The sequence below is a fragment of the Neopelma chrysocephalum genome, unplaced genomic scaffold (assembly GCF_003984885.1).
Source record: "Neopelma chrysocephalum unplaced genomic scaffold, ASM398488v2 Primary Assembly neopelma1_75, whole genome shotgun sequence".
Taxonomy (NCBI): Eukaryota; Metazoa; Chordata; class Aves; order Passeriformes; family Pipridae; genus Neopelma; species Neopelma chrysocephalum.
This window is the reverse complement of record NW_020897736.1, coordinates 4,183,190-4,203,451: the sequence shown is the minus strand read 5'-3', so window position 1 is coordinate 4,203,451 and position 20,262 is coordinate 4,183,190. Positions and strand designations below refer to the sequence as shown.

General features: G+C 43.5%; 1 long non-coding RNA gene across 1 annotated transcript; it reads right to left on the bottom strand.

The window, feature by feature from the left end:
• Positions 1-42: 42 nt before the first annotated feature.
• LOC113970170 lies at positions 43-19,460 on the bottom strand. The gene is made up of 4 exons (XR_003535062.1): positions 19,273-19,460; positions 17,883-17,965; positions 5,810-5,922; positions 43-135 (listed from the first exon to the last, which is right to left on the bottom strand). It is a non-coding gene; the product is annotated as an uncharacterized LOC113970170 (long non-coding RNA).
• Positions 19,461-20,262: the final 802 nt, after the last annotated feature.

Here is a 20,262-nt window from a genome sequence, read left to right as displayed (position 1 = left end):
ATTCTGTGGCCTTGTGTTCTTGCTAAAAGTGTGATAAACTGCATTCTTATGCTTCTGGTGTTGCTGGTAGGGTTGGCTGTATATCTGTCCATGTGTCCAGGTGATTTCTCCTTGAAGGTGCTGCTGCTGTTTATTCTTCATGCAAACAAAGAACAGAAGAAATACAGAAACCTTCACAAAGCTAAACAGCAGTGAACCTCTGCCAAGTTACTGTGTGGCTCCAAAAAGCAAGTTAGAACATTTCCTACGATGTGACCTGAATAATCCTGTCAATAAGTAACTTCGATAGCCAAAATATGTAGAAGTGGATGTTAAATCATTATACAGAAAACACAGTTAAGTGTGTAAAATCTTGTTTGCTAAAATTGCCTTAAGATATTCATTGCTTTTATCCCCACTTCAGCAGCTACTGTGAAATAACCAGGACTGATAACAAAGGGATAATCCAATACAAAGAGCCATTACAAGTTGTAGCTGGGTTTTAATATGAAATTAATTATTTGATGATGTGGGTGTTCTTGTGTCTGCAAATGCTATGGCATATCTTTTAGCAGCAGCAGAATGTTGTGCTGAGGTTTGATGCTATAAAATCTGGAAGAAAAAATGCAGCAAGCCATGTCACTGAAACTGCTGATGGGACAGCACTGTATTTGATAGAGGGAACGTATATTGAGCTATAATAGCTTTGGAAGGGAAATGTATTGTAATAATTCACCACAAATTGTATTATTTTCTGTAATTAGATTTCAGTTCTCTGTGATTTCTTCTGCATAACTATAAATATAACTATATAAAAAAGGAGCTTGTGCACAGGGTTACTTTGATACTTCTAATAGACCATGTCTGGATTTTATTTATTAGTGTGCCAAAATGTTGAACAGTGTATTTTTTCCACGTGTTCCGTAACTATGGAGAGATATAATCAGAACTTTACAGTTGTAAATGGCACTCTTATTTCAGCAGGTTGGGAGTGATGTTCAGTGCCAGTGTGCATGATGGTGTGGTTTATAGTTAAGTGTACAATTTAAGTATTTTCTGTCAGCCCTTAAGCACTGAGAGGAACTGTGAAGAATGATTTCAGAAACACCTGTCAGGACTCTGTCCAGTAGAGTTGGTTTACTTTTAAGCTCTGTATGATGCCAAAGGTTCTTTGATTCTGTTACAGCAGCCCCAGCATTGCCTGCACAGCTCTGCAAATTGCCTTTGTTACGCTGCGGAAACCAGAAACCTTGACAGCAGCTCTTTCAGTGATGTGAAAATGGAAAACCCAGTCTTGCTGTACCAATCAGCATGTAAAAATCCATTTTCTTGTGCAATTATTCACCTGTCTCTTTGCAGCGGTGCCCTTTAACTGGTATGTTGGTTTTGCCTATCAGTTTAGTTGTTGTATGTATGTGATTATTTGCATTAGTTTGAATTTCTGCAGCTTCCTTAGAGGCTCAGTGAAGCACAAAGGTTGCATAACATTGCGTGAGACCTGCAATTAAAAAGTGGTTTGTAACTTACAGTGTGATTTTGAAATAATCTCCTGTATTTCATTTGATAATGGGATCCCAGAATGACTCTAAGCACTAGACAGACAGAAGTAGAGGTCTTTGTGAATATGCATCCTTTTGCAATTACAGGATTTATTTCAAATTCAAGGAAATAGCAAAATGTTTAATTATTTGAAATAACTGGCTTCCCTCCACTGCATTTGTTCATATGACTCTGCATAGGGGCATGCATGGATAATAAATGTAATTTTTGGTTAACAGAGATGGCTTGTTACTGTACAAACCCAATCATGCTCTTGTTGTGTGTTGTAACAGTATCTTGTAAACTTGACAGCCGAGGTGTATTTTGGCAGAACAGGACTGTTTCCACAGTCTCCCTTTTAAGCTGACTTTCAAAGGACCCCAAGTGTTTGCTTTCTTATGGCAGGTCCTGAAGGGTCATACTCAGGTTTTCTCTAAGATAAATATTTTACGCTGCGATTCAAGTTCAGCTTTGTGCTTTGGAAGAGCTAATCAGGGCAAGACTTCTCAGCACAGACAGGCCTGAGCTGTTTGGAGAGCAAGATGGCCTGGCTCTTGTCCAGCAGTTGCCTACACCGTCCTGGGCCCAATTTTGGGCACTGCCAGTCTCTGCCAGCAGCACCACGACAGGTAAGTGCATCTCAAGGCACCAAACCCACTGCTCTAGACCAAGGTGGAGGTGGTGGTACTGGCACTGCAAGAGCCTTCTCACTGCTTTTAAAAATTGACATTGGCTGTGAAGGAATTTTTAGGATTCTCCCTTTAAACTGATGCTGTACTTGAACCATTAAAACCTCAGAATACTCTTGTGGGTCTGATGGTTTCTGCCAAAATTAGCAAGGTTAACAGCTTATGTTGTGCTGCTACTTTCTGAGTAGGCACCAGTCAGAGAGGAGACAGCTTCTCTTACTTCACTGCTGTGATGAGAAAATCTTCTCTTTTCAGTTCTAGAAGGGAAGCCAGAGTTCAGCAGTGGATGAGGCCAGAGCTGCAGGAGCTGTGTACACCCCTCAGGGCCTCCCAGCTGCCCTGTGCTGCCAGGTAGGACAGGAGCTAACAGGAAACACCAGCTTCAAAAAGCTGGGATGTCTGGACCCAGGATCCTGTCTACTTCACCCTCTCCCTAGAGCAAGTCTTTCAGCTTTTCTGCGTGCAGGAGCGGCCAGAAGCTAAGGCCAAGATGTGCTGTACACCTGATTAATCCAGTAAATCCGGGTTGGCAATGTCCTACCAGAGTATTTGCCCAGAGTAAGCCCTCATGTTATCACAATCTTGGCAGAGTAACACTTGGCTAAAACTCTTGTGTTCAGAAAATCCCTGAGCTCCCAGTTGTTGCCTGTGGCCTGAGTGTTGGATGCCTGCAGAGACCCGTGCAGCCTCTGTGTGAGCTCCTGTGGTTACACGGCTGCGTGGAGGGGCTCTGTGTGAACACTGTGCATGGGTGCCACAGGTCCAGGGTGTCACATTAACCTGCAGGATCATGCTGGTTCTGGATGCTGTGGAAACTTAAGACAGGGCAGGAAGAAAGCTGTAATTTGGGGCAAAATACACTGTCGTTTACACAAATGAAAACCTAAATCACTGCAGAGGTTGCAGTAGTAGCAAGAGGGAAAGAAATGGGGAGGAGGCAGAATGCTGCAGCCATTCAATGGCCCAAAACACCCCAATGCATGTGGCTTCTGCTTTGGTCACATGCACTGGTCCTGCACCAGCCTTGGTGCCTCGTGCTTCTCCTGAGTTGTCATTTACAGATCTCCACGCGGGTACTACAGTGCCCAGCAGCCGTCCCTGCAGAGGGACAGGAGCAGGCAGAGGTGCTGCTGGTGCCAGGCAAGTGCAGGTGGTCAGCAATAGGGTTCTGTGGTGTGGCCCCACTCAGTGTTGTGCTTCATCAAGGCCACGGGTGCTCCTGGAGAGACTCTGAGGGCCACACCCGCTCCCTCTGGAGTGGGCTGTGCGCTTTGGTTTGCCTGAAGATGAGACCCTCTTTCTGTGCAGCAAAAGCTTTGAAGATGTTGATGACTTCAGCTCTGACAAATTCCAACAATCTGCTTCTGCTGTCCTTAAAACTTGCCAAATATTTCACACCCTCATAACAAATGCTTTTGAGGAACATCACACCCACGCCAACTTCTCGGTTTTGAGCTTCCCATTGAGTTCAGGAGAGGAACCTTGAGGCCAAGAGGTCACCAAAGTGTTTGTTTTTGTATTTCAGGCTCTCCTTTCTGTTTCTAACTGTGAAGCACAGCAATGGCAGGAAGCAGCCATGGAGGCCTGGGCTGTGGGACCAGCGGGAGCGTGTGGGCATAGCCGGGCTGCAGCCCCATGGTGGTGCCGGCCGGTCCAACGTGTTATTGCTGCTCGTGAGTGTACACTGAGTCCTCAGCCTGCTTAGACACACCCACAGAAATGTATGTGTTCCTTCTGAAGAGCCTAGACAGATTAACTGTAACTCAGTACTTCCAGGCTAAACTCACACTGTGATAAACCTTTTTTAAGTACCCAGGAAGGGCTTCTTCCCCTCTCTTGGGTCCTTCCCTTGCACGTGGTGGCAGCGCAGGCCCAGCCCTTTCCCTGGCTTGGCTCTCACATCTGCAGGTTTGTTTGTTTATGAGCTCCTCTATGACTCCCAGGGCTGCAGGATGTGAGTGCTTCACTACACCCTTGTGAGGTCGGGATGAGTTTGTCATCCTTGTTTTACAGGACAGAAACTGAGAACCAGATGTTTTGGGTTGGGAGAGCCCACAGGCAATGGCCGTTCTGCCAGGAGCAATCCTAAAGTACTGAGGTGTCCCTGGAAAGGAGGACAAGGAGCCACAGGGGCTCATCAGCCTTGACAGCCCCAGCAGGCAAAAAGCCATGGGAACAGCCCCTGTGCACTAAAATGTGTCCCAGATGGAGCCTGCTGGAGCCCTGGCTGCTCCCCACGCTCCTCAGAAAGTCAGGAGCATGTCCCTGTGCCCCAGCACACAGCCCCTGGAGTGGCTCTCCCCACAGGTACCCCCACCCAGGACGCTGCCACTGCAGATGCAGCAGCACCAGTTTAAAAAAAAATAAAATAGGGTGTCAGTGCCTGGTAGTTTTGTACTAGAAAAGAAAGATTTTGGGTAAGTATCCAGGTCAGCAGGCTGCATGGAGATAATCAAAAGTGACACTGCTGGTGAGCAGGACCTGGGCTCTGCCAGCTTGCCTGGCTCATCTCTCAGACTGCTGGATGAACCTGCCCAGAAAACAGGCACTTAGTTTTCTTTGGAGGTTGATTCTTTATCCCTCTCATTCCTATGTGAGGTGCTTCAGACTGATTCTTGTTTTTTTTTAGTCTGTGACACACAGCTCACCTGGGCCTGTGTGTGACTGTACTGCAGTGCAGTACATGATGGAGCCGGTGAGCTCGGACAGGTAGGAAAACTGTCTGGACTTTTTCACTTTGCAGGGTTGTGTGTGTGCTTGCAGGTCTGTATAAATGTGTTGTTATTGTAATCATAATAAATACTAGAGCCGTGAGAAATGTCTATAACCAAACCCAAACCAGGTGAAACTCCCCTGGTTTTGGGTTTCATTACAAACTCAAGATTCAGGCCAGGTTTGTGGAGGTTCATGAACCTCTCTCTGAAGCTGGGCTCAGTTTCAAGCAATCATGGGCCAAGTTTCAGGCAAATTGAGGCCAACTTTTGAGTAAATTTGGAACAAATTTTAGGTGAATAACAGATGATTTATGATTTTAGGTTGAAACCATACAAACCATGGACTCTTTGCTTCATTTTAACCTATAACCAGGAAATCTTGGCACTTTGGCTGAGTTTCACTTTGATTTTGCATTTTGACCATAAAACTTAAACAATCAAAGCAAAGAGGTGAGTCCCAAGACAAACTGTGCAGAAACTGGTTCCCAGTGTGGGTGCCCAAAGCCCTGCACCACACTGAGCACATGGCTGTTTTGCTGCACCAGCACTGAGATCTGTTCCCCCCACTGCAGTTGATGCCATGCATGGCCAGCCAGCATCTGACATGGTTCGTGCTGCTCCACTAAATCCTTCAAATAATTAAACTTTCCCCAGACTCTTAATTTGAAGTTGCATGTGCAATTTCCATGCCTGGAGTGCACTGACTTTAGGTTTGGCTTATGCAACAAAGATCCAGCCCATACTGTGTGTTTGTAGCTTGAGGAGTAAATTCAGCTAAACAGGGAATTAATGAGTAAATTCAGGGAACAGGACCAATGGTCCTCATGCCCATATTGCATTTAAAAATGGCTCACATCCAAGCACATAGTAGAGAAATGGACCTCCTACCTGAATTGCTGAGATTCAGAGCGATGTGGTGCCAGTTCTCCCAGTCTAGAGGTGCCCAAGAGGATTACAGGTCTCAGTTTTCAGTGCTACCAGCTCTGCCATAGCACAGATACCTTAAGGATGGAAAAGAGCTGAAAACACTTCTCATGCAGATTTCTTTAGATTCATTTAGGCACTTTAAAGAGATCTCCAGATATAAAGTTGTCTTTTTAAATAAAAAATTATATATCCTCATTAGACCCCTTTATCACCTGATTCTTTTTGCATCAAACATAAACTGTAGATGGAAAATACTTGAGCAGGAGCTGGATTCAAGTAACAGGAAAAATATGAACAGCTGAACTGAGAATGTAAGTGCTGGGTCCAGAGAAGAAGGTGATAGCACAACTTGCTGTTGCTTTGAGGAACATGTGATAGGAGGGATGGGCAGGAAGAGAGGAGGAAGGTGCCAGTGCAGAGCAGACAAGGAATATGAAGGGAACTGCACTGTCAATCTGTATCCACATCACTGCAAAGCTGAAACAACAGGGAATTGGAAGAGAGGAGATTTTTGATGTGAAGCAACAGCCGTGTGCCTTTGTGGTAGCCACTGCACAAGGCTGCCAGCTCTAATGCACAGCCTGTGCCCTGGGCTGACACTCCTGAGCCAACCAGCACTTCAGGAAGGACTGTAAAGCAGTACACAGGGCTTTGGGTGGTAAGAGGCTACCAAATGAACCAAAGAGAAAAAAATCCAAGGCCCATTAGGTCCAGACCATTATGAGACTTCAGCAAGTATTGCAGGTAGATTCATGGCTAGGCTTCGCGAACGAAGATTTGGGAAGGGCTCTACCCATTTTTCATGCAAGCGCGTTGGTGGCTGAAAAGGCCAATACGAGAAAGGCAGGTCCGGTTGCAAAAGACACAGGTAGATTAATAAGGCCTTAAAGACAATTCCTCATTTACTGAATTAAAAAAAAAGGTAAGTGATCAAGACAGAATTCAACAGATTTCCTGTTCCACGTGTTTAAATTGTACTTGCCAAAAGCATAAATCCCCTTCACTAAAAGCTTTTTACTATCATTTTTTTGCCTCCAGTTTTCAAATCTGCTCTGTCCTAGTACTTTTTCAAGATCTCAGGGTCCTCACAGGGCTGGGGAGAAACCACAAAAAAGAATGTAAAGTTCAGAGATCCCTTGTCTGTTAGTAGAGCTCTTACTTCACAGCACCACAGAGGTGAGATGCTGTGTTAGGTTAGACCAGCATCAGTTTGGTGAGTACAGCTGTGGTGTGATGCAGCACGAGGCCAGATCTGGAGAATCCCAAGGCGAATCTCAGGCCATGAGAGCTGTTATGTGGTGTGGAATCATTTTGGTGAGGGATGGGGGGAGGTCCTGAGGAGACCTGGTCTTTATTTTTAAATCACGTATCATGTCTGTGTTTCATGGATTAAGACTAAAAGCAGCACCCAGCAATGAAAGGAAGAAAAAAAAAAGGCTGAAAAAATCCACTACACGTGTTCAGAGCAAAGGTAAGGAACCAGGAAGCAGAACTCTTTCAAAAGATCAATCTTCAAGGAAGCCAGCTCTGCATGAATCTGCCCATTATGTACTTGCCCTGTAATATGATTATGTCATTTAGGAGACTGAGTTTATTAAAGCTCATGTTGTCGCCCATACACGGGCTATGCGCTCCTATATCCCAAAATATGCTGGGAACAAAAGTGTTTTCTGCAGCACAGAAAAAACCATGGGAGGAAATTTTGGGTCCCAACGTGACCACCAGGCCCAGGTTGAAGGCCAAGTCTGGCAGGAGTTGCACAACCCTCTGGTGAAAAAGACCAACTATTTGTGTTGGGCTCATTTGTGCTAACAAACAGCACAGTCTTGGGTTCCCCACAGCCCAGCCTGGAATTTATTTAAAAAACAGAGTATTGGTAAAGGATTTATGCAGGGGGACCTTCCCACCAGCCCCCTAAGCATTAAATATCTCATGTCCTGCATGATCTCTAACCAGGAGCAATCCTGCAAAGCAGCTTTGTCTTTGAGCACCAGCAAAAAAGAGAAATGCTGTTTTTGTTGTCAGCTGAACCCCTATCCCTGCAAAACCTGCAAGTAACCAAACTTCATTTGCTGCCAGTCTCAGCAGTGCCACCAGCTTGTCCCAGCCAGGCAGTAGCACACTCTTCAAATCTACCGCAACAATCAAGTCCTGAAGCAATAAATCTGGTTCCTGTGCCCCACCTGAGCTGCTGTGACCTGTGCTGGGGTTGCCTCTTCACAGCACACGCTGGTTCAGCACAGTCACATGTCCATGGTACCTGTCTGCTACTTGAGCAGCGGGAGCAAAGCACCAGGAGATTGTTGTACAGCTGCTCCAGAGGCAGCTCCCATGCAGAGGGATCAGCCAGGGGCCTGCAGCCAGGCAGGTCCTTAATGCAGAAATGGCATTGTCAAGGCAGCAGTGGAGCAAAGGCAAGTGAAGCACCTCCAAGTGCCAGAAAGAAAATGCATGGAATTATGTCCTATGTGAGAATGGGTCCTGATACTAGCTGTTGTCCCTTTTCTTGAAAATGAGAACAAAAGTCAAATCCAAGAGTTATTTTGTGTCCTGGTAGTCTAGATTCATCCAGATCTGCCCTTCTTGGGCAGATACCTTTAGCTGAAGGTAGATTTATCTGGTGGAGAGTCACTCTGCAAATGTTTCACTGCTCTAAAAATATGTCAGCAAACTGATCTCTTGTGACCCAGGGTCCTGCTCAGAATAGTTGGATTATGTTTATAAAGTCAAATAAAAAAGATGATGGTTGATCAGAGTAATATAAACTATGGCATGGAAAATGAATTTTGAATGAAATGCACAGATAAATCATTTATCCTCACCAATACTCTATGTTTCTTATCCCAGTAATTGAGACCATGTGTTGTGCTGCAAACAATAACTATGGGAAATTACTCACAATTCTTCCTTCATAAACTTGGGAAATGAAAGTGATGGGAAGTATGATCATCTTATTTTTTTTTTATGTTAACAGCTCTAAATTATTAGGGTGGGAAGAAAATGTCAATAGAACATAAAAGTGCTTTGTATAGTGTTCACATTTGCTCATACTTTTAAATCCACTGTGGCTTATTAGTTCATGGGAAAAATGACAAAAAGGAATAAAACCCAGAAAATGAATCCAGTATCAACATCTTGCCTCTATAGTAACAGCAATTGTAACTTGTGGGTAAAAAATGACAATATTAGGAAATGTTTGTTGGGCAATTATGGTAATTAACCCCCTTCTTTCCCTAGTAAGTCCAGCTGCCCATCAGCCTGACACATTCCTACAGATTAAAGAGTGCCCATTGCTCTGTGCTGCTCCCTGTATTAGGAGCCTGGAGCTGGTGAGGCCCTTAACCTCTGTTTCTAGAGTTTATTGCTCAGCTGTAAAAATTCTCCCAGGGCTAAAACTTGACAGAAAAATGCCTCCGCCTGGGAGGAGTTTCTGTTGTGAGTTTGGTTTGAATTAGTTCAGCCCTTTTCCACTTGCAGCAGGACAATGGAGCAGGATTCCCTCTCTCCTCTTTTTTCTTTTTAAATAAAGTGACCATCCTGCCAGGGCAGTACACATGGCAGGCAGCACTGAGACCACAGCTCTCTCTGCAGCTGTAGCACAGGTTCAGTGCTGGCTGCTACAGCAGCGTCCTGGCCCTGTAACGAGGCAGACTTCTTCCCTTTGCCTGTGCAGATGCTGGCTCAGATGGTGGCTTGAGCCATCTTTGCTCTGAGGCTGCTGAGGGACAGCTTGGCCACGGTTCAAGCCAGAAAAGTCCACCCTTGCTGCTATTGCTCGAGGGACCAGCCCACTGCAACGCAGAACCACCTGGGCTGCACCTGCTCAGGACTTCTGGCTTTTTCCAGAGCTGGGTGGCACGAATGGTTATCCTCCTGTGGTGGAGGCACAGGTCAGCCCCACTCACACCCAGGCTCACAGTGGAGTATTGGGTGGGAGGTTTCCCAGATGAAGGGCTTGGCGCAGGGAAGTTGCTCTCTGCAGACCTCGGCCTGAGCCAGGGGATTCATTTCTAGAAGCAAGAGTGCCAGATCTATTACACTGCTGCATGGGCTGCCTGCAGGGCTGGTAAATCTATTATAACAGTCAACACTTTATGAATGAAGTCCGGCCCCACCAAAGTCAATGGCAAAACTCCATTGATTTCACTGGAACAAGATTTTACCCTGAGTCCTTAAAGTGCCCCTGGGATCTCTCCCGTGCTCAGCACAGCCATCCACAGCTCCAGCATAGGAAAGGAAAACAAAGAGCAGAGAAGGGCCCTGGTGCTCCCTCAGCTGAGCCTGTGTCCTGCTCAGACAGATGTGCTGTGAAGATGACTTTGGCAGTACGGACAGGCCTGGGTGTGGGATAGGTGCTGTGCAGCTGAAAGGGCTGATGGAGATACTTTGGCGCAGAAGCGGAACTTCATAGGCCAGTGGAGTTTTGCTCTGAGCTCTCAGAGGGCCAGAGCATAAGTAACAAACAAAAATTTTTATGGATGGAGAGATGTCCCACCCACCCAGGAGTCCCTTGACCATGTGCCAGTAACCCAGCCTCCAGTCACTTCTCTGTGTTCATTCAATTGACTGAACAGCCACTTGTTATCATCCAGAACTGCTTATAAAATGAAATGTTATTAACATAAGGGCATCTCACAATGCTTGCCAATGACTATTTCAATAATGATGCTATGCTTGCCACTCCATAGATCTGACCTGTCACTTGAGAACTCAAATGACCCATAAATAAACATGTTTTATCCAGCTATAAATTTGGGCAGGTTCATTAAGTGAAGCTGGCACCGTGTCATATTCTGTCCAACCCTTTTACAACCATTTAATTGCCTCCTGCTCATACGTTTTCCCATCACCCCAGGATATATGACTTCTAGTGACAATATTTTGCCACCTACCTGCATAAATTAACAAGTAAGATCAGCTAAGGAAGTTAATTGCCATTACATAACAGCTATTTCACTGGTTTCTTCTTGTTTTGCAAACTCTCCCATACCTTACCATTCATTAAGCTGACTGAAAGGTTTTCTCCATTTTTGGATTCAAGCAACATTTTTTCTCTAACAGCTACCTTAGAGTTGCCCTCCCGCTGATCACAGGTGAGCCCATCTCTGAACTGTGCTGTGGGATTCTGACAATAGAGCTCTTTCAACACTGGAGTGGGAGTTCAAATCTGAAATAAGAGCAGTCTGGCACCCTAAAGGCAAGGCTTGTATGTCTAGGCAGAACCAAGGGTCAGTCAGGTCCAGTCCCTACAAGGACAGAGCATTGGTAGCAGCTCCCACCCCTTTGCTGCGGACTAATACAGGTAAAGCTCACGCTGCTTGCTTTTATTTGGGTGGCAGCTAATCCAGCCTCTCCTGAAAGGCACATATGAGCTCAGCAGCTGTTAGACATTTAGCTCGTGCTTTAGTTTGGCTGATGCTGACCAGTGGCTTTGGGCTTTGCACTTTTATTAGAAGACATTTAAGTACATACACAGAGAAAGCAACAGTGAGTATTAAAGTTAGCTCATGGCTTACAGTCACTGGGGAACAAAGTCCCACTGAACAGCACATGACACAATTTCAATCAATGCTGCACTAGGGGCTCCTGTCTACTCCTCCCTTTAGTGATAGAAGCTAATTAAGAAATTGTTTCTTAGTTTCTTTTTTCCTGAAGTGCTGTAAATGCTTCTTTAAAAAGAAAAAAAAGAGTCTTTCAACCACCTGGTGATGTGATACACAGAGGTTTTTACTTAGAGCCAAATACATATCAGCTCAGACTCCGAAAATCAATCCATTACTTTTATTTCCCCTTTTGCTCCTTTGAATGTACAGAGTTTCTTTCTGTTTTTTACTGTTATTTCAGAGATTGCTGATGCTACAGGCATCAGAATTGTTGCTCTGGGGAATGAAATGGGGCCAAAAAGTATGCCACATAGCCTAGCAGGTGAACTCCTTCACACTTTCCACAGCACCAGGTCCCTTCAGGTCAGAAGAAGCAGATGGCATAAAGCCAAGTTTCTTTTCAGGAAGGATGGAAACATAAACTGATCTATCAGCTTTCTGTACTGCATGTTCTAGTATAAGCACCAAACAAACAGCATTTGCTTTTTCTCTTTTACAGGGCTGGCAGGAAGATACCCTGAGTCTACAATCTACACTGGGACCTGATTTAACTTTTTGGTCTCACCTGATCTTCAAGGTATTAAGACACAGAACACGTATCTAAGGATACACATGGGTGGGAAAAGGTGAGCTGTGCTTATGGCACTGGGAGCTTGAAGCTTGAGGAGCTCAAATAATGAAGTGGTTTATTTTGAGCAGCTGTATGAAATATATCTTGATGGTAGCTCAGAAGTCTAGAGGTACTTGCAAAGTGTGAGGAACTGAAGGGTTAAATAGAAAGAAACATATTCTATGAAGTCCATAATAAGTCCATGCAACCCTCATGGTCCTATTGTCTGCCTGATTTGGGAAGCTTAATATGTTTATTTGCTCACCTCAAGCAACAAAAATTGCTCTGTCCCACAGAGTGGCAGCCCAGTGGTGTTAAGCAATTACCTCTTCCAAAATTAATTTATATTTTTTACAGATGCTACTAAGATGAGTTTCAGTTGCAGACTGAATGAAGTCATTCTAGGTGGAAATATACATGTTTTCAAGTGATAAAATAACGTAGTGAATACAACAGCTGGAGAAAAAACACTGCTAGGACTACATTCTTCACTGATTACTATGCAAATGAAATACTAAGAAAGATTGCTGGCATTGCAATATCCAGAGAAGGATGATCTACTGTAAAATAACTGTCTAGCTTAGATCTTGCAGTTTAACATTTAGAAGACTCTTTCAGACAGCAGATTACTACAGAGCAGATGAGCAGCTCTGGGAGAGTGTAGACAGATTTTCGATGAACTCTCCCTGCTAGTTACCAATCAGTGAATTCAGACTGACTTTTATTTGGCAATCATTTGCAGGTCACCACCAGATATTCATCCTGGTGAATACACCATTGCCCAGAGGAGCTGTGGATGGAGCCCTGAGCAACCTGGTCTAGTGGAAATTGTCCTTGCCTATGGCAGGGGGTTTGAACTTTAAGGTTCTTTCTAACCCAAACCATTCTCTGATTCTATGACACTGGCAATTAAAGGTAGTTAGCAGGAGACTGGCTGGTGCAAACAGCTGCAGCCAATAATTACAGCCTGTGCTCATTTCACCACTTTCTGAGTGTTTGCAGCATTGCTGAGCTGGTCCAGTGAAGAAAACATCAGTTGTGTTCAGGATTTTGAGCTACTGAAGACGTAAGTCCTGTTTTCTTCTAATCTAACCTGTTGTTACAGCTGGAGCAAAGTCCCTCTTTGCACGTTATGAACCAGTTTGGTTGCTAAAAGACTATGAGAAGTAAGCAATGAGTCATGCAAAGCTGAAGTTCAAAGAGCACCTCAAAAGACCCTTCTAGCTTAGGAAAAGCCTAATCTGATTTTCTGAGACTGAAATGATTTTGTAGGAAAAGCTTCATTTCATTAGTGAAGCATGTGGGGGGAAAGGAATTGCTCTTGATTGCTGTTGCTGTTTGGTTTGTGGGCTGAAAACAGCAAGGGAGAGGGAATGATACCCAATTAAGAATGATGTTCCTCAGTCACAGTAAGGCAAGCAATGCTCTGCAGTGCTGAGTCCCAGTGGCTCTCATGTCCTTGGCCTGTTCTCCTGCAGCTGGGGAAGCACCCGCGGCACAAACAGCACTGACAGAATTCAGAGGGCCCTGTCTAAGATCTATCACTGCAAGTTAAGGTTGTAGATTCCCTTTTATTTTTGTATTGTGTATGGCTGGCAGATGGGGATTTCTTGCTCGTTTGTGTGTGGATAAAGTGTTTGTGAACCTAAAGGACAAATCACCCTCCCCTGAAAATTAAGCACTTGCCCTAAAACCTCCTGATCCTTGATGACTATTACATTAGTCAATTTGTGGCTGGCCCAGTAACCCGATAGCAGCGAATTATGGAGCAATGTGGGAACTCTGGTTTTTGGAACACGCTGATGTTCCCAAGCTCAGGCCCAGCACTGCTAAGGGTGTGTCATCTGTGTGAGGCATTTAGCGGAAAGAGGGAGCTGCAAAGCCACAGTCCCTTGTGCTTTCTGGAGGACAAAATATAGCAGCAATATCACATTAAGGTAAGAATGGGAACAAACAGAACTATTTCCCCACCAAGAATTTTTCTGTGTAGTGAGGGACTGATTAGTTAAACAGGCTTTCAAGTGACACTATGTTCAATTACCTGTTATACTAACGACTATTTTAGGTTTAGGCATGGTAAGTCTGAGAGTGGATTTGTGCTGACCAAATGTCATGTCTGTACCTTCAACCCCATGCTTAAGGGTTTTACAGAAAGAGGTATAGGTCACTAAAAAAGATTATTGCATTTTTATGGGATAATGACTGAAAGAAACTAAATCCTGACCTGTGGCAGAGGCAAGTCAGTCCTGGTGTCCACTTACACTCATGCTGGATTTAGTCTACTGCTGGACTAAGGGTAACTACCACAGTCTTCACCCACCATCCCCATGTCAGTCCAGACTAAAGGAAGGAAAGGGATGACATCTGAGGGCCCAAGACCTTTCTACTCATTCACTCTAAAAGTAGTTTTTTGTTAAAGCCCAGCATGAATGCCACCGATTTCAGCAGTCAGACTCCCACTGTATTTTTTTAAAATTGCAGCTACCTTCAGTGCTTATGTAACAGCCTAGTGCTTCTTCAAGCTTTCTAATGCATTCAGACTTCAAATTTACTCTGGAAATTAGAGAGTAAACTGAATTGTGATAGAGCCAAGTAATAAACTGCTGAAGTCATAAGAAACATTCAAAAATTTTCAAAAGAGCAACTTATATGTTACTAAGTGCCAGATTCTGTTCTGCCTTGCATATCTGTGCAGTTTGATTCACTGAATTTCGAGGATACCAGCCTGTGTGGACCTTTACAGTCAGCTTTCAATTCTGGAGGAGGTTTTTCCACAGGGCCATTCTGCAGCAGATGGAAAGGTCTGGGATTTAAGATACTTTCCTAAGCCACATAGCAGGGTCCTTTGTCTGTGTAGGTCCCCCTGAATTCCAGGAGATATAATAGCATTGATGTGTTTTTATTTTACACAATAGCAAAAGTGATGGCTTTCATTTTATGCTTATTGATGTAAGTAAACACATGCACTTTGTAAGAACTGCTTGAATTATTATATGGCTGTGTCCAAGGCTGCCATATCAAACACGCCTTTCAGAGCCAGGATTCTCGTCCAAGAACCCACCCAAAACTTTACTGTATGAGGTATGAAGCAATAATGGAACCCACTGATTCACCATTTGAGAAACCAGGAGTGCCCAGTATTGCCCAACAGAAGGTTACATAGGGCCCTAATGAAGTGTTTCTCTTGCATAAAAGGGAACAGATGTGGCCAATCTCATGAGAAACAGAGCTGTGACCTGCTGTGAGTTCCCAGTGGGCAAAGTTTCCTTCAGATCTGAGAAGTTGCTCCAGCTGAGTCAGAATATTCCTCTGGTACCACTATTCCTCCACAGATTAGATTTCTAGATTCAGATCTGTGTTGCTGTAGGCTACATTCTACCATATTTCATTTAGTTAATGTATTGGCAAAATATCTTTAGATTTTGCAAACCGTTGGGAACCTGACTGTTAGCTGAGGAGCTCTGCTCTATGGACCAACAGAAGCTGCTCAAAACTGGTTCTGTCCTAGGGGCTTCTGGTGTATCTCACACAGAGAACCAAGCCTTGTCCCTGTGACCAAGTGTTGGGTGACAAGAGAGATTGTGAATCTTCCTGCTGTTCTCTGAGGTAGAACTGGAATTGTGTTTGCCCCTGAGGTAACTCCAGTGGCAACAGGGTGAAGTTGAAAGTACAGTCTTTGGACTGATGAATAAATGTGACAAAGTGGCTTTTGTGATCTTGTACCAACCTTAACAAGAGATGTGCTGCAGTGAAGAGGAATTAGGCTTGTGATAGCCACACATTAGGTGAAGAGTAGAGAAATACTGACACGTTTGTTGCTGAGTGAGGATTTCTAGATTGATTTCTGCACCTCCTAACGAACTAAAGTCTTTGGACCAGGCCAGACATGGGAGTTTATAAATCCAAACAATATCTTGGGCAAACAGTTCAATTAGTGGTTATGCACTGGTTTTTTTCTGCATTGAAGTAAGCAGCCTGCTGACATCCATTGCAGTTACTGTATATTGATGCAAGTGTTGCAGGGAATCCTGGTGTTCATGGCCAGAATAAACCTAACTAGCGTGACAGGGCATGTTCCCACTGGCATTCTTGTTTCCTCTCACCCCATACTAGAGTCATTTGCTCAGTGGTATTAGTTATTCCAAGTTCCAAACCAGATCTTTATTAAAGCTTCCAGGAAAGCAAGAGCACTGTGGATGTCCACAGGGCTTCAGTATCAAAGCCACAGAATAAAATTATAGATGGAAAAGACCCATCAGGTCATCTACTCAACCCACCAGCCAATGCAGGGCTGTTCTCTGTGGGGTGCTTTTTCCTTCCTTTGTCTGCATCAAGCCAGAAGGGTTTCTACAGCTTCCCTGGGGAGACTATGACATAGCTGACTAGTTCTTGCCCTTAGGAATAACTTTGAGCTTGTGAAATATCAGAAGCATTCTATGTTTCATTTTGATGGACAAAAGGGACTCTGCGAGAAGGTCCCTCAGTCTTATGACTATACTGTATCTCAGATGTAATTCTATATTAATGACTTCTTCTATACAGATCATATGAGGCCAATGTTGTGTCCCACCCCACAGCTGTCTCTTCCAGTAATTACTCCTTAGACAGATTTTTGTCATCTCTCAGTAGTCAGCAGTGCACAAACCCTGATCAATTGCATTTCACTTGGCAAACATTCAGAATTTGCCCTGATTAGTGTTTGAAGTGTTCTGTCTGACTCTCACTCCTTTTAATCGTGCCAAAGTTCTTTGGCAATTTGTGATCTCATGTCCCAGAAACACATAAAAAACCATAATTCCAACATATTTTCCTTAGGTGAATTAAAAACACTCAACAGATGTTTACTAAAAACAACTGCATTTATAGATAGAGGACTCTTGACAGCTCTTGGTTTAATTCTTCCAAGTGTTTTCATTCAAATCCCTTGGGCATCTACTGTTGATCAAGCATAACTTTCTGGCATCTTGATCTCTTGCAAGGCAATGCTTCTAGCCAAATATATAAATGTTATTTTTGACCTTGAGTATTGGGCATTAACAAACATGAATCCAATAAAATACTTCCATAGCTATTAAAATATGCAGTCCTCTGACTTTACTTAAAGATCTATGTGCATAGAAACTGTTCAAGTTGAGTATGGAAATGGTTTTAAAGCAGTGCCAGTACCCTCAGTATTCTGATGAGGGTTGTATCAGTTTCACAGTTTTCAGCTGCTGAAAATTATATTTAGCATGCAGGATAACTTTAAAAATATTAGTTATAGAGCTATGGAAGGCCATGATTAATACCATTTGGTGATTGTTTGAGTTGTGCTTCACACAATGAGCGAGGATTCAGAAGAAGCCTTTGTCTGACTGCCACTTTGGCTATGGGAAGAGGGGGGAAATCTGAATACCCAACATGTCTTTGTTAGCAGTTGGATGTCATTCTCTTTTGTTTAGCACTTGCACAGTTCCCTATGTAATGCAGGAATATAATAAAGCTTTGCCAGCAACACCACCAGACTTTGGGAACATGCACAGACCAGTGAGACCGTGTAAAATACTTTTATCAGTAGAAGAGGCAACTTAATAGACCTGTGATGGAGTTGCACCAAAAAGGTTTTCCCTGGACTATTGGCATAGGCTTTGTAATGCTAACCCAGGAGTTTTGCTGTTAATGTTATTTTGATTCTAATGCCTAACTTGTAAGCACTTTTCTTTTGCACCAGTTAAATACAGCTTAAATTATTTCTCTATCACTAGAAATGAGCAAATTTCACATGAATTTTTCAAGCTCCTATTTAATCACCTTATCCATTTCCTGCTAGCTGATGGCACACCTGGAGATGAAAGTTTGGCGATCCAGAAGGTAGAGATCAATGAGCAAAGGCACAAGGAGAAAAAGGTTCTATCCAGGGAGATCCTAAGGGGGTAAAAGATACAAGTTAAGCCTTAGTTTTCTCCACATCTACTCTATTCAAACAGTCACAGTATTTGTAATAAACTGCCATATAATTTCTAACGTGGGTTAGTATCCACAATGTAGTATCATGATGAACAAACCTGCCACAGGCAGTCAGTCCTGATTTTGATGTGACATTGTTTTTGTTGCTCTGTGGCTCTAGAGGCACTCAGTGTTCTCCAGCAGCTCAAATATACTGGAGACTGGAAGAGCGACCCATTTTCTGGGCAGATGTTGTTAGCACGCAACAACACGTGTTGTTGTGCACCAGCTCAACAGTGGGATGAAGTTAAGTCTTCCAGACAACCATGGCTGTGACTTTGCATGAGTTTCTGTAGCCTGAGTGCCAGCTTAAACAGATCCTATCCTTCTCCTCATCCAGCTGTTCTGTTATTTTGGCAGCAACTCAAAATGTCTTGGAATAATTGCAAATGAGTAATAATTTTTCATTTAGCTTGTATGCAGCCCTGGCATCAGTGATCATTTGCATGCTGTAATATACACATAGCCATGCCTTGGACATATGTTCTGTGCATTTGAATAGCAAACTTCAGGAGTAGGGGGACAGAGGTGGAGTCCAATTTGTTGTTATTGTTACTAATGTAGTTCTCATGGTTTTAAAATCAACTTTGTTAGCAGAAAATGATGTAAAAATAAATAGGCAGGTTCTGTTGGCAAGTAGGTGGCCAGCAGACAGAGCTGAAAACTGAAAAATCCAAAATCCTGTTGTAGGAACCAAATTACCTGGAAGTGCCTGAGCTATGCTTTTCTGCTCAGTCCAAGCTGTCTCATAAACGCTAAGCATTTCAAAGGTCATCCAAATAAAAAGTAAATGCAAACAGAGGCTACTTTCTCCCACACAGCAGATCTCCAGCCTGCTCAAGATACAATGGTGAAAGCTTGCCTGTTTTGACTATTAGTCAGACTTAGCTGGCATTTGGGAAAGCTATGAACAGCAGCCTGGAGGCTCTTTGCAGGTGACCTGGGGTGGGACACATCTGTCATGCTTCCAGAAATATGAGGCCCTTTTCAAAGCCACTCTTAAAGCCTTTTTTGGCTAGAAACTGATAACAAGATGGACAGCGAGGAATGATTGTCTGACAAAAATACCAGTACCGTGCTGCCTCCCCAGAGCAGCAGTTTGGCTTTTCATTTGGTAGCAGTCTTCCAGGCAGTGAGGTTCATCCAGTTTTTCCTGGAAAACTTTTAGTAGCTTAATTGATATGATTAATATTAAAACCCAACCAACCAGTCAAAAAAACCCTCACCAAAATAATGAAGTGGGAGTGCTGAGTCTGTTCTTATTCAGCCACCTCCTCTTCACATCTGGGAAGGGCAATGAGTTCTCTGTTGCTGGATGCATGATTTCCTGTCATTATCACAGCTCCTTTTTCAATTTTCTCACATTACTGATGCCTTAATGCAAGTTGAGAAGAAAGGTAAGAACAGGATTGAAATATCCTACTTTATCCCCTAACAAAACACCACCTCCTTCTCTTTCACTGCTCCAGCCTGCATATGTTGCTAAGATACAGCCATAGATAGGATGAACAATAAGTTCCTGCAGGATTTAAATGGCCTGAATTACCTGTAATGCTGACAGCTTGGCTGCCTGCCAGCAATAGCTGTGACATGGAAGCGTAGGAAAGCAAGACTGGTGTTTTGTGTTTGCTGCTGTGAAAACCTGACAAGTGGGGATTCCTTGATGTTGTCCTGCACCCTACGGAAGGGTCCCTGTAATTTGGCAGTGAGCAGAGTGCAAGCTGGGCAGGCAGGGAGGTTGTAGTCAGGACTGAGGTGTGTTAGCAAGGCAGCATTGGATACTATACTCTGCCATGCTTCCTAGACATGGCACAGTTAGTTTAGCTGCAAAGGAAAGACATTTCCTTCCAACTAGGACACATAGTTATTTTGTCTTGGACACTTGGAGACAACCTTTCAGACTAGGAATCCATAAACCACAAAATACTCATGTTAAAAGAATCTGGCCAAAGATGCTACATTCATGACTGTTTGTTTTTTCTTTTTCCTCCTACAAAACGAAAGCAAACTAATTCCTTTGCTATAAACAATAGTAGATAAAAGATAACTTTTTTCAGCTCAAGCCTACAAGAAATATTAATTGATATAAACCTTGTATTTGTTCCAAAATTTACCATACAAATGTTCTCTACAAAGCCAAAGATTAATATAAAATTTTTGTGACATAATGAAAAAACCCATCAAAACCTAAGGGGAAACAAGTAAGTAGGGATATA